Source organism: Cebus imitator, unplaced genomic scaffold (genome assembly GCF_001604975.1).
Source record: "Cebus imitator isolate Cc_AM_T3 unplaced genomic scaffold, Cebus_imitator-1.0 Scaffold159, whole genome shotgun sequence".
Classification (NCBI taxonomy): domain Eukaryota; kingdom Metazoa; phylum Chordata; class Mammalia; order Primates; family Cebidae; genus Cebus; species Cebus imitator.
In genome coordinates this window covers 5,117,734-5,127,725 of record NW_016107474.1, presented here as the reverse complement: position 1 = coordinate 5,127,725, position 9,992 = coordinate 5,117,734, and the positions used below count along the sequence as shown (strand labels likewise).

General features: G+C 52.9%; 1 long non-coding RNA gene across 1 annotated transcript; it reads right to left on the bottom strand.

The window, feature by feature from the left end:
* Positions 1 to 6,302: 6,302 nt before the first annotated feature.
* Positions 6,303 to 9,774, bottom strand: LOC119473429. The gene is made up of 3 exons (XR_005202643.1): positions 9,457 to 9,774; positions 6,509 to 6,692; positions 6,303 to 6,429 (listed from the first exon to the last, which is right to left on the bottom strand). It is a non-coding gene; the product is annotated as an uncharacterized LOC119473429 (long non-coding RNA).
* Positions 9,775 to 9,992: the final 218 nt, after the last annotated feature.

The window sequence follows — 9,992 nt, the reverse complement described above, 5'->3', positions numbered from 1 at the left end:
CCAAATGCTTCTGTGTGTGTGTGTGTGTGTGTGTGTGTGTGGTTACTCCTCCAAATGCTTCCGTGTGTGTGTGTGTGTGTGTGTGTGTGTGTGTGTCTGGCTGCTTCCTTCCAATAAATCCCAAAAGGTGGATGGCAAGGCATGGGCACTTTGCAAACCCTCTGTTGCCCGGTAGTTCTGTGTGTGTCAGGCTTCCCTACCTGCCTGTGTGCATCAGAGTCCCCTGGACTATTGTTCAAATGAAGGTTCTGGTCCAGGAAGTCTGGGAGAGGCCCAAGACTCTGCATTTCTGTGATAGTGCCAATGCTGCTGGTCTGGGGCCCACACACTGAGTGGCCAGGGCCCCAGGTGTACACGTTCCCCCCACCACCCCTCTTGCAGGAAGCCAGGGCAGATGACAGCCCAGGAGAGTGTGCTCGTGGCCAGGCTTGACATGTGGTCATCAGGCCAGAGAAGCCCATTCTTGGGACGCTGCCTGTGTCTGGGCAGGTCTCCTGCCTTCTCCACAGTACCTGAATTGCTGCCATCAGCCACCAGTCCAGCCAGCCTATTGATGCAGCCAATTCCTGCCAAGCCGATCCGCCCCAGGGAGGCTTAGAGCCACCCGTTCTCCGTATGGAGACCAGGCAGCGAAGGGCCTGGCCAGAGGCGTTGGGAAAGGTAGAAGCCCCATGCAGAGGGGCTGGAGAGCCCTCCTGCAGCTTCACGGCCTGTGGGCCTGCGTTCCCGAGGCCGCCTGGTGAGCAGGCCCAGAGAGGATCGTGGACCGAGGGAGACCCCGTCTGGACGGCAGTGACCATGCAGCGCTGTAGCCACGTGGAAAATCCCGGGTGTGCGATTCCACCCCCAAGAGGCTGCAAATGCCTGCGTGCTCCCTGACTTGGGGAGATTCATAACCCAACCTCTTATCCACATGAATGTTGTGGGGGCAGGGTGCAAAATGTTTATTTTACTTATCAAATGAATCATAAGAAATCGTATTTTTTTTTTAAAGAAATTGTCAGTATTTGGCCGCTTTACATCTCTTAAAGGGCAATTTCGTATGGTCCGATGTGAACCCTCCCAGCAAACCCTCAGGGTAGTTTTTGTAACGACGGCACGCACAGGACGCACGACCCTGGCAGGCCTGTGCCCAATCACATCACCACACAATTGCTGATGGCCTTTGCCTTACACTCCATGGAACCTAAAACGCCACCAAGAATAAGGGGCTCTGGCCCCTTTGCCTGGTGATGGTTGAGGCAAGCCGCTGACTGAGCTCTGCAGATTTGCAAGCGGTTTGTTCTCCCCAGAGTTTTAGGGCTGCTGTGCATGCTCAGAGCCGCACACCTGTGAGGACTGATGAGCTGGCCCAGGAGAAAGGGCCCCCACCCACCCACAAGCAGGCGTCTGCCTCCTGCAGACAGGGGCAGTTCTTACCACGAGAGCCTTGAGGTTGAGGGGCAGTCCTAGGGGAGAGCCATGGACTGGGGTGGGCAGAGGGAGGCCAGCCTGCAAGCTCCCAGCAAGAAGAGGGTTCACCCAGGGGCTGTGGCTGAGCTGAGGCTGAGTCCAGGAGACAGCACCAGTGCCAGATGGTGGATGCCTGACTCACCTGGCCCTGCCCTTCCAGAATGAGGTGAGCGCCTCCCAGGTGTCAACGTGCTGTGGCCACACAGAGGGAGTGGAATAGCTCGCCACCGACCTGCAGTTGCATTTAGATGTCGAGACGTACCAAGAGTGCAGGGAGAAGCATGCCTCCCACAGAAGGGGGCTCTCAGGGAAAGGAGGCCTGCTTCCCAGGCCAGGCCAGAAATGGCTACGGTAGCAAGAGAAAGAGACCAGCTGGGGGCCGTGTCAGCGTGTGGGGTGGGCGAGGGCTTCCGCACACATGTGAAGGTTTGAACCTCATACGAGCGCCAGGTCTAGTGGGGACACCTGGGCCTTCTCATCAGCCCTCCCAGGGCCTGGAGCAGAGAGCAAGGGGGTGAGGCTTAAATGCCATGGGCAGCCAGTTACCAGAAACGGAGTCAGACTCTATCACAGACGGACAAGCCCCCTTCCTGGGGTTGGATGCAATGTTCTGTGGCATGCACAACACACGTATGTGTTCACTTGTGTGTCACTGAGGGAACCTGACAGCCCCCATAAGCCCTGCCATATCAGCATCCCTATCAATATGCGGGTGTTCCAGCCGGGCCTCTCCCTAGATCATCTTCACAGAACTGAGCCTGTTAAAATACACTCACAATTTCCAGCTATGAACAGTTCAACATGTACCAGACACCCCTGTACCACCCCCCAGATTTAACAAATGTTCATCTTTTCCATATTTGCTTTGTAGTGTTAAGGAGATCAAAGTTAGAGAGTTAGAGTCACAGCTCCACTCCCACTCTGCCTCCCCCTCCGCCCCCACAGGGGTTACCCCCCACCGAAGCTTTGCTGCCATTGCTCCTACGCCCACACCCGGAAACCGCACGGTATGCGCGATTCACATAAAGGGCGTCACACTGTCCAGTCCGTTAACTACCGGCTTTTTTTCCACTCGATATCACATTTTTGTTTGTTTTATTTTTGTTTTGAGATGGAGTCTCGCACCGTAACTCAGGCTGGAGTACAATGGGGCAATCTAATTCGCTGCAACTTTTGCTTCCCAGGTTCAAGCAATTCTCCTGACTCAGCCTCCCAAATAGCTGGGATTACAGGCACCTGCCACCATGCCTGGCTAATTTTTGTGTTTTTAGTAGAGATGGGGTTTCACCCCGTTGGCCAGGCTGGTCTTGAACTCCTGACCTCAAGTGATCCTCCCAGCTCAGCCTCCCAAAGCACTGGTATTATAGGTGTGAGCCATCACACCCGGCTGATACAACGTTTTTGGTTATCAGCATTGACTCGGGCAGCTCTCATCGTTCACCCGAAATGTGGCCCAGGATGCTCCTCCACATGCAGCCATGCCACAGCTCAGCCATGCCACAATTCGGCCATGCCACAGCTCGACCATGCCACAGCTCGGCCATGCCACAGCTCGGCCATGCCACAGCTCAACCATGCCACAGCTCAGCCATGCCACAGCTCAGCCATGCCACAGTTCATGCACCCTCCTCTTTCCTCCTGGCAGACAGGTTGGTTCACATTTCCTTTATAGTCCTTGTTTTTAGAGGAAGTGTGGCCCAGGATGCTCCTCCACCTGCAGCCATGCCACAGCTCGGCCATGCCACAGCTCAGCCATGCCACAGTTCATGCACCCTCCTCTTTCCTCCTGGCAGACAGGTTGGTTCACGTTTCCTTTATAGTCCTTGTTTTTAGAGGAAGTGTGCAAGGCTGCTCAGCCAGGAAGTTGCAAGACCAGGACACACACACAAGGCTGCAGACCCCAAATCTCCCATTACTTTTTTGTGTGTGATGGAGTCTCACTCTGCTGCCAGGCTGGAGTGAAGTGGCACGATCTCAGCTAACTGCAACCTCCGAATCCCTGGTTCAAGAGATTCTCCTGCCTCAGCCTCCCAAGGAGCTGGGACTACAGGCACACACAGGACTACACACACACCCAGCCAATTTTTGTATTTTTACTAGAGATGGTGTTTCACCACGTTGGCCAGGATGGTCTCGATCACCTGACCTCATGATCAGCCTGCCTCGGCCTCCCAAAGTGCTGGGATTACAGGCGTGAGCCACTGTGCCCATCCCAAATCTCCCATTCTTGCCATGTTGTCAGGCAGAGTTGACACCGCAGTTCACAGAGCCTCGGTGAAACTACAAAGCCCCTGGCTGAGCGCACTGGCGGTGCTGGTTTTAAAGACAGATTCCTGGGCACTCTGCTCCTCAACACTCTTCCTCTAAAAACAAGAACTGCAAAGGAAAAGTGAAACAACTCCTCTGCCAGGAGGAAGGAGGATGGTGTGCGAGCTGCGGCGTAGCTGCAGGCGGGGGAGCATCCGGAGCCACACTGCAGGTGAATGATGAGAGCTGCTTGAGCCAACGCTGATCAACGAAAAGGAGAGCTTAATTTTCCTGCCCCTGAGCGCAGGCTGGACTTAGTCCTTCGCCCCTAACAAGAGATTACGACAGACGTGGAGCAATGTCGCTTCCGAAATGAGGTTACAAAAAGACCGTGGCCTCCTCAGCCTCTCTCCCTCTCTGTGGAAAGCTGCTGCTGAGCTGTCATCTGCCCTATGGAGTCCCAGCAAGAAACAGCGGCTTCCCACAAACAGCCAGCGGAGGCCTGAGGTTGCCCAGCGATTTGGAAGTGGGTCCTGCAGCCCCATTTGAAGCCACCGTGACCCCAGCCTGGGCCAATGCCTTGACTCTGAGCATGTGAGATCCCTGGGCCGGCACCTCTCAGCAAGGCAGCCCCATGTTCCGCAACCCACAAAAACCATGAGGTGGTAAATGCGCGTTGTCTTCAGCCCCGAGGCTGGGGGAGTGTTAGGCAGCAGCAGATAACTGAGGAACCCGTTCAGCACACGGAGGCCAGGCAAGGGGACACAGAGGAACTTGGGCCCAGCAGGTTCTACCACCCATAGCCTCCAGACACCTCTTCCCCATGATGTCCTGGCCTCAGAGGGCATGTGACAACCCACATCCGGGCCTGAGGCGGCAGCCACCAACATGAACCCCATCACAGTGTGCTGAGCTGTGCCCATGCCAGGGCCAACCCCAGCACATCCATGTGCAGAGGGACATGGTGACAGTGAAAGCCTCCCTCCCACAATCCCTCTCCCTCTTCCGGTCAGGCAGCCCTCTCTCTAGTCCTCTGCCAATTCCCTCGCAGCCTTGACTCTGGAATCAGCAGAGCCAGCCCTGGTTTGCAGGGAGCCTGCCCTTAGTGGAGCTTTCTTCCTGAGTCTGACCTGCTGACACTAAACCCAGCAGCCCTTGCCACAGGAGGGTTTTGGAACTTCCGCCACTGTGCTAAGGGGCTTGGGAGTCAGACAGACCTGGGTTTCCTATTCCCACACACCACCCTTCTCCCTGAGCCTCAGGCCTCCCTCCCCTCATCTGTGAAGTGGGATCAGTCACCTACCTACCTCCAGATGACAGAGATGCCAGGACAGGAAGCAGGCAGTGCGTAGGGCCTGCCGGATCTCAGGCTGTGGTTTAGGCGAGCTCGGGGATGGGCCGGGGAGGCTCCCTCTTGCTCCCCTCCAGCTCTGTGTACAAGGCCTTGCTGCTTCTCTGGGAGCCAGGCTGTGGGAAGTAGAAAAGTTTATTTTTAAAGTTTCCTTTCTTGTTAAAGAACAAGTGTGCTAAAAACTTTGTAAAGCCCCGTCCTATGTAGCTGTTAGACGTGCCATGCTTACAGGTACGCGGTACGTTCTATGTCCTTGTACTTTAACCAAGATATCTGTGCTGGACGTGCTCACAGGCATGTCCCAGCTCTCCATTGCTTTCACCTGTTTAGAAAAGTTTTAAGTTGTTAGCAAATAGCATTTTAGTTTAGATTGTGAGGTCTGGCTCCAGCCAACGGAGATCAGACACAGCAGTAAGGACAACCCCAAATGTGTAAGGGATAAATTTGTGTGTTTTCCTTTGTTCATTGTACTCTCGTGGCACGATGGCTAGTGAGAGTACCCTTCCTCCAGGAAGTAAAAATCACGTTGCTGAAAATCCTTTGTCTCAGTGCTCATTTTTCTTTGCGGCACCAAGTAACCATTTCCAGCATCTATTTCCAACACACGCTGAGCAGTGCCTCTGTCCCCAAGGCCCTAGTGATGCTCACCCCTTGGCCTGGAATCCCCCCTGCTCCCTGCTAACCCTTTTTATTTAGGCAAAATTCGCATCACAAATTTTATCATTTTAACCGTTTTATTTATTTTATTTGATTTTTTTAATTTTAGAGATGACATCCCACTCTGTCGCCTAGGCTGGAGTGCAGTGAGGTCATAGCTCACTGCAGCTTCCAGCCTCCTGGGTTCAAGTGATCCTCCTGCCTCAGCCTCCCGAGTAGCTAGGACTATAGGTGTGTGCCACCATGCCACCCTGCCTATTTTAACCTGGACAATACAGTGGCATTTAGTACATTCACAGAGTTGTTGCAACCAGCAGCACCATCCATCTAGCACCAGGGCACTCCCTTAACCCCAAAACAGAATCCCCGTCTCCATTAGCAGCCACTCCCACTCCCCCTCCTGACTCCTGCCCCAACTCCTGGCAACCACTTGTGAACTTTATGTGTTTATGGATTTGCCTACTGCAGACATTTCACATACACGGAATCACAATATGCCGTCACATTTATGGCTGCATCACGGTTTCCAGGCCAGGCTGTGGTGGGACTCAGAACTTCTTTCCTTTTCATGGCCAAGTAACACTACATTGGATGCACGGACTACGCTGTGTTTACCTGTTCATCAGTGACAGACCCTTGGTAGTGTCCAGCCTCTGGCTATTGTGGATAATGCTGCTATGGTATCTGTCTGAGCGCCTGTTTGAATTCTCTTGAGCAGACACCTAGGAGCAGAGTTGCTAGGTCATAGGATGATTCTCCATATACTTTTGAGGAACTACCCCCACCACACCCAATTCTTACCAGTCCGTCAGATCTCAGTGCTGCCTGGCCTTTGTGCACCTCCTTCTCATTCTTGCCCACGCTTTCCTACCCTACTTGGCTTTGTGGAACCTTCCGGATGAAGGGGGTAAGCCTCCTGCCGGCAGGCATGAGTGCCTCCCTGCCCTGAACCCTGGTCTGGCACATGAAGGCCTGCCATGAGTATCTGTTCACATGTGAATAGAAGACCAGGTATGAGCTAACAGGTGTGCAGAGATGGTGCCATGAATCCAGGAGGGAGGGCCACGCCAGAGCCAGGGCACAGGGCAGGCCGGAAGTGCTGGGAGTTTACACCCCAGGAGCTGCTCTCCAACAGCAAACAGGAGTCAAGGTTTGCGGGCTGTCTACAACCGCCGCCCCCGGCCCCCCAGCAGCAAGACAGAGCCCCAGCTGTTCACTGCTGCATCAGGTCTGGCTCCTTCCCTTCCCCCCTGCGACTCTGCTCTCCCACTGTGCTTTTTGGATCCCTCCTGACAGACTCTTTCTACTCAGATCCCAGATCCCAGCTCCCAGGGAACCGGCTGCCTAGGGAACCCAATCTAAAACAGCAGGGTCAGCCTCTGGCCCAAAAGAGGAACAACTTTGCCATCAGTCAGAATGAATAATAATTTATAAGGAGAATGAATAACAAGTAGGAGACCTTCCCAAGGTCACTGCGCCAGGCATGGCGAGATGCTCATTCTCTCGGGCTGCACCAGGCTATGCTGCCTCCAATGAAGATTGAGTGGGGCGGGGGCTGCAGGAGGCAGTGAGGTGTCCAGGCTGCGACACGTCAGGTGGGTGCTCTCTGGGAGTCCGGCAAGCCCAGGGCCGGCACCTGAGGGTGGACCCCACTGGACCCTGGTGGCCTTGGTCCAGATTCTAGGTGACTCGTGTACATATGTGTGTGTATCAGTGTGTCTCTGTGTGTATGCACATGTGTATGTGTGTGTACATGTGTAAAGTGCATACGCATATGTCTTGTGCTTACATGTGTATACATGTACAGATATATGTGTGTATTGTCCCTGTTTGCATGGCTGCGTACATATGTGTATTGTCCCTGTGTGCATGGCTGTGTACATATGTGTATTGTCCCTGTGTACATGGCTGTGTACATATGTGTATGTGTGTACTGGTATGTGTGTATATTCATGAGTGTGTGCACGTGTGTATAGGTATTAGTGGATGTGTGCATGTGTGTATATGTATTAGTGGATGTGTACATGTGTGTATATGTATTAGTGGATGTGTGCATGTGTGTATATGTATTAGTGGATGTATGCATGTGTGAGGTTGCACACCTAATCATAGTTATCAAGTGCTTATCATGAGCCAAATATTGTTCTAAGAGTTTTACTTTTTTTTAACCCACTTAATTCTCACAACCCCATAATTTGGGTCCTACAGTCATCCCCATTTTACAGATGAGGGAACTGAGACTCCAGAGGTGAAGTGGTTTTCCTACAACCACACAGGTGGTGGCCAGTGGGGCTGAGATGCAAAGCCCTCTAGCCAGCTCCGATCCACCCCCTGAGCCTCCAAAGCGGATCAGGGAGATGTGAGCAAAACTGTTTCCCCCAGCCACATGGCAGAGGGACACTCTGGCCTGCCATCCTTCCCTCGGTTCTAGCTCCTTCCCACGCTAGGAAGGCAAGAACACCAGCGTGTATGTAGCACATGTGCTCATTCCACAGTCAGGAGGGAGGACTCCAGGAGGCAGGCGGCTCCTGCAAGCTCACGGGGTGTGGGTGGTGCGGGAGACGGGGAGGCTCTGGAACTCCTGCCTACAGCCTGGCCTGGGAGAGGAAGGGGTACCCCACATGTCCTCCAGACCGCAGAGCCCTTTCCGTTTCAGCTAAGTGCTGGGAGATTTGCTCCCAAATCACCCGAGGTCTGCATAAGCTGCACGCCTTCTTCGATGGCCGATGGCTGGCAGAGCTGGCTCTCTGGGCTGAGGCAGCCCTGCCCCAGCTCACAGGCTTGGCCACTCTCCAGGGCACCTCCCACCTGGCCTTGGCTCTTCTGGGGCAGCTGCCTTTGTTCCCTGTGCCTCTGGCTTTAGCGGGAAAGAAAGAGGCCAGGAGGGACCCACAGGCTGGGAGGTGCCTCCCGCACCTATGTTTAGCTGAGTTGGGCTGTGTCCTGCCTGGCTCCAGGCCTCATCTGCCTGCTCGAGTTGGATCATGGGACCCAAGAGGAGACTGCCTGCGGTGACACTATGGACAGACAGGCTGGCCGGGGCCAGAATGATATGTTTTGCAGCTCCTCCCGGACCAGAGGAACCAGGACAGCCCTGGGTTTTTGTTATCAGAATTCTCCTTGGAAATCAACATGGTTTTTATCGCCATTTAATTTTTGAAACTTTGTTTCCTTATACAAGCAATATATCTCCACCTTAGAGAAATGAGAAATACAAAGTATCATAAAGAAAGGCTGAAATGTCTCTGCTCTACTATACAGCAAGGGTGAATCTCACAGTGTGAGTCTGAGTGCATTGGGAGGCTCTGCTCAGGATGACTCAGAGGCCACAACCTCGGAAACTAGCCTGGGGCATTCGGAGCCAGACTGGCCACCCTGGGGAGAGGAGTGAGGGCCTGGAAGGGGTTCTGGAATGTTCTATGGCTTAATTGGGTGCTGATTACACATGGGAGTTTCATTTGTGAAAATTCATCAAGCTGGACTTTCACAATTTGTGCACTTTTCCATATGTATGGGCAATAAAATATTTACTATTTTGCTAAAATTTTTCCCCTTTCTATTCTCAAGGCATTGCCACTATTAATATTTTGGGTTGTTTCCTTATATACATTTTGCCACGCATCTACACACATTAGTTTTTCTCAGAAAGATAAAATCATCTTCTACCACCCGTGTTTTCACAGGAGGCAATAAATGCTGAAGCCACACTGTGGGGGTCCCACCCTGAACCCTCCAGCCAAGCCACTCACCTCCCGAGTTGTTGACGTGCAGGTGACAGTAGGACCTCTGTAGCTGTGAACTCTTCAACTTGCTTTTTTCGCTGAATCTAGTGCAAACATCTTTCCAAACCAAGAACTAACACTTGTCCTACATACAAGGGAATCATAAATACAGGTCAATGTCCAACTGGATCCTCTAAATGTTTTCTATCCCTCTTGAATATGTATGTCAATGTTTTGATTGTGGATGGAAAAGTCACAAGAGTGCTTATACACCGTAAATCATTAATTAAATTAGAAATGCTTTTTGAAATCAAAAGTGAGATAAGACAGGGTGTGGGGTAGAGACTAGCCGGCTGTCCATCACATTGCTTCCTCTTACTCCTGACAATGCAGGTGGTCCCCATTTCCCAGCCTTGCACTCAGGACGGTCACATGACAGTCTGTCCAGTGAGACTGGGACATAATGGTGGGCACGCCTGGCCTTGGAAACTCCCCACACCCATCCTTCCCAAGTCTTCACCATCTGCTGGCTGGATGCCAGGAATCCTCCCGAGACACTGGGA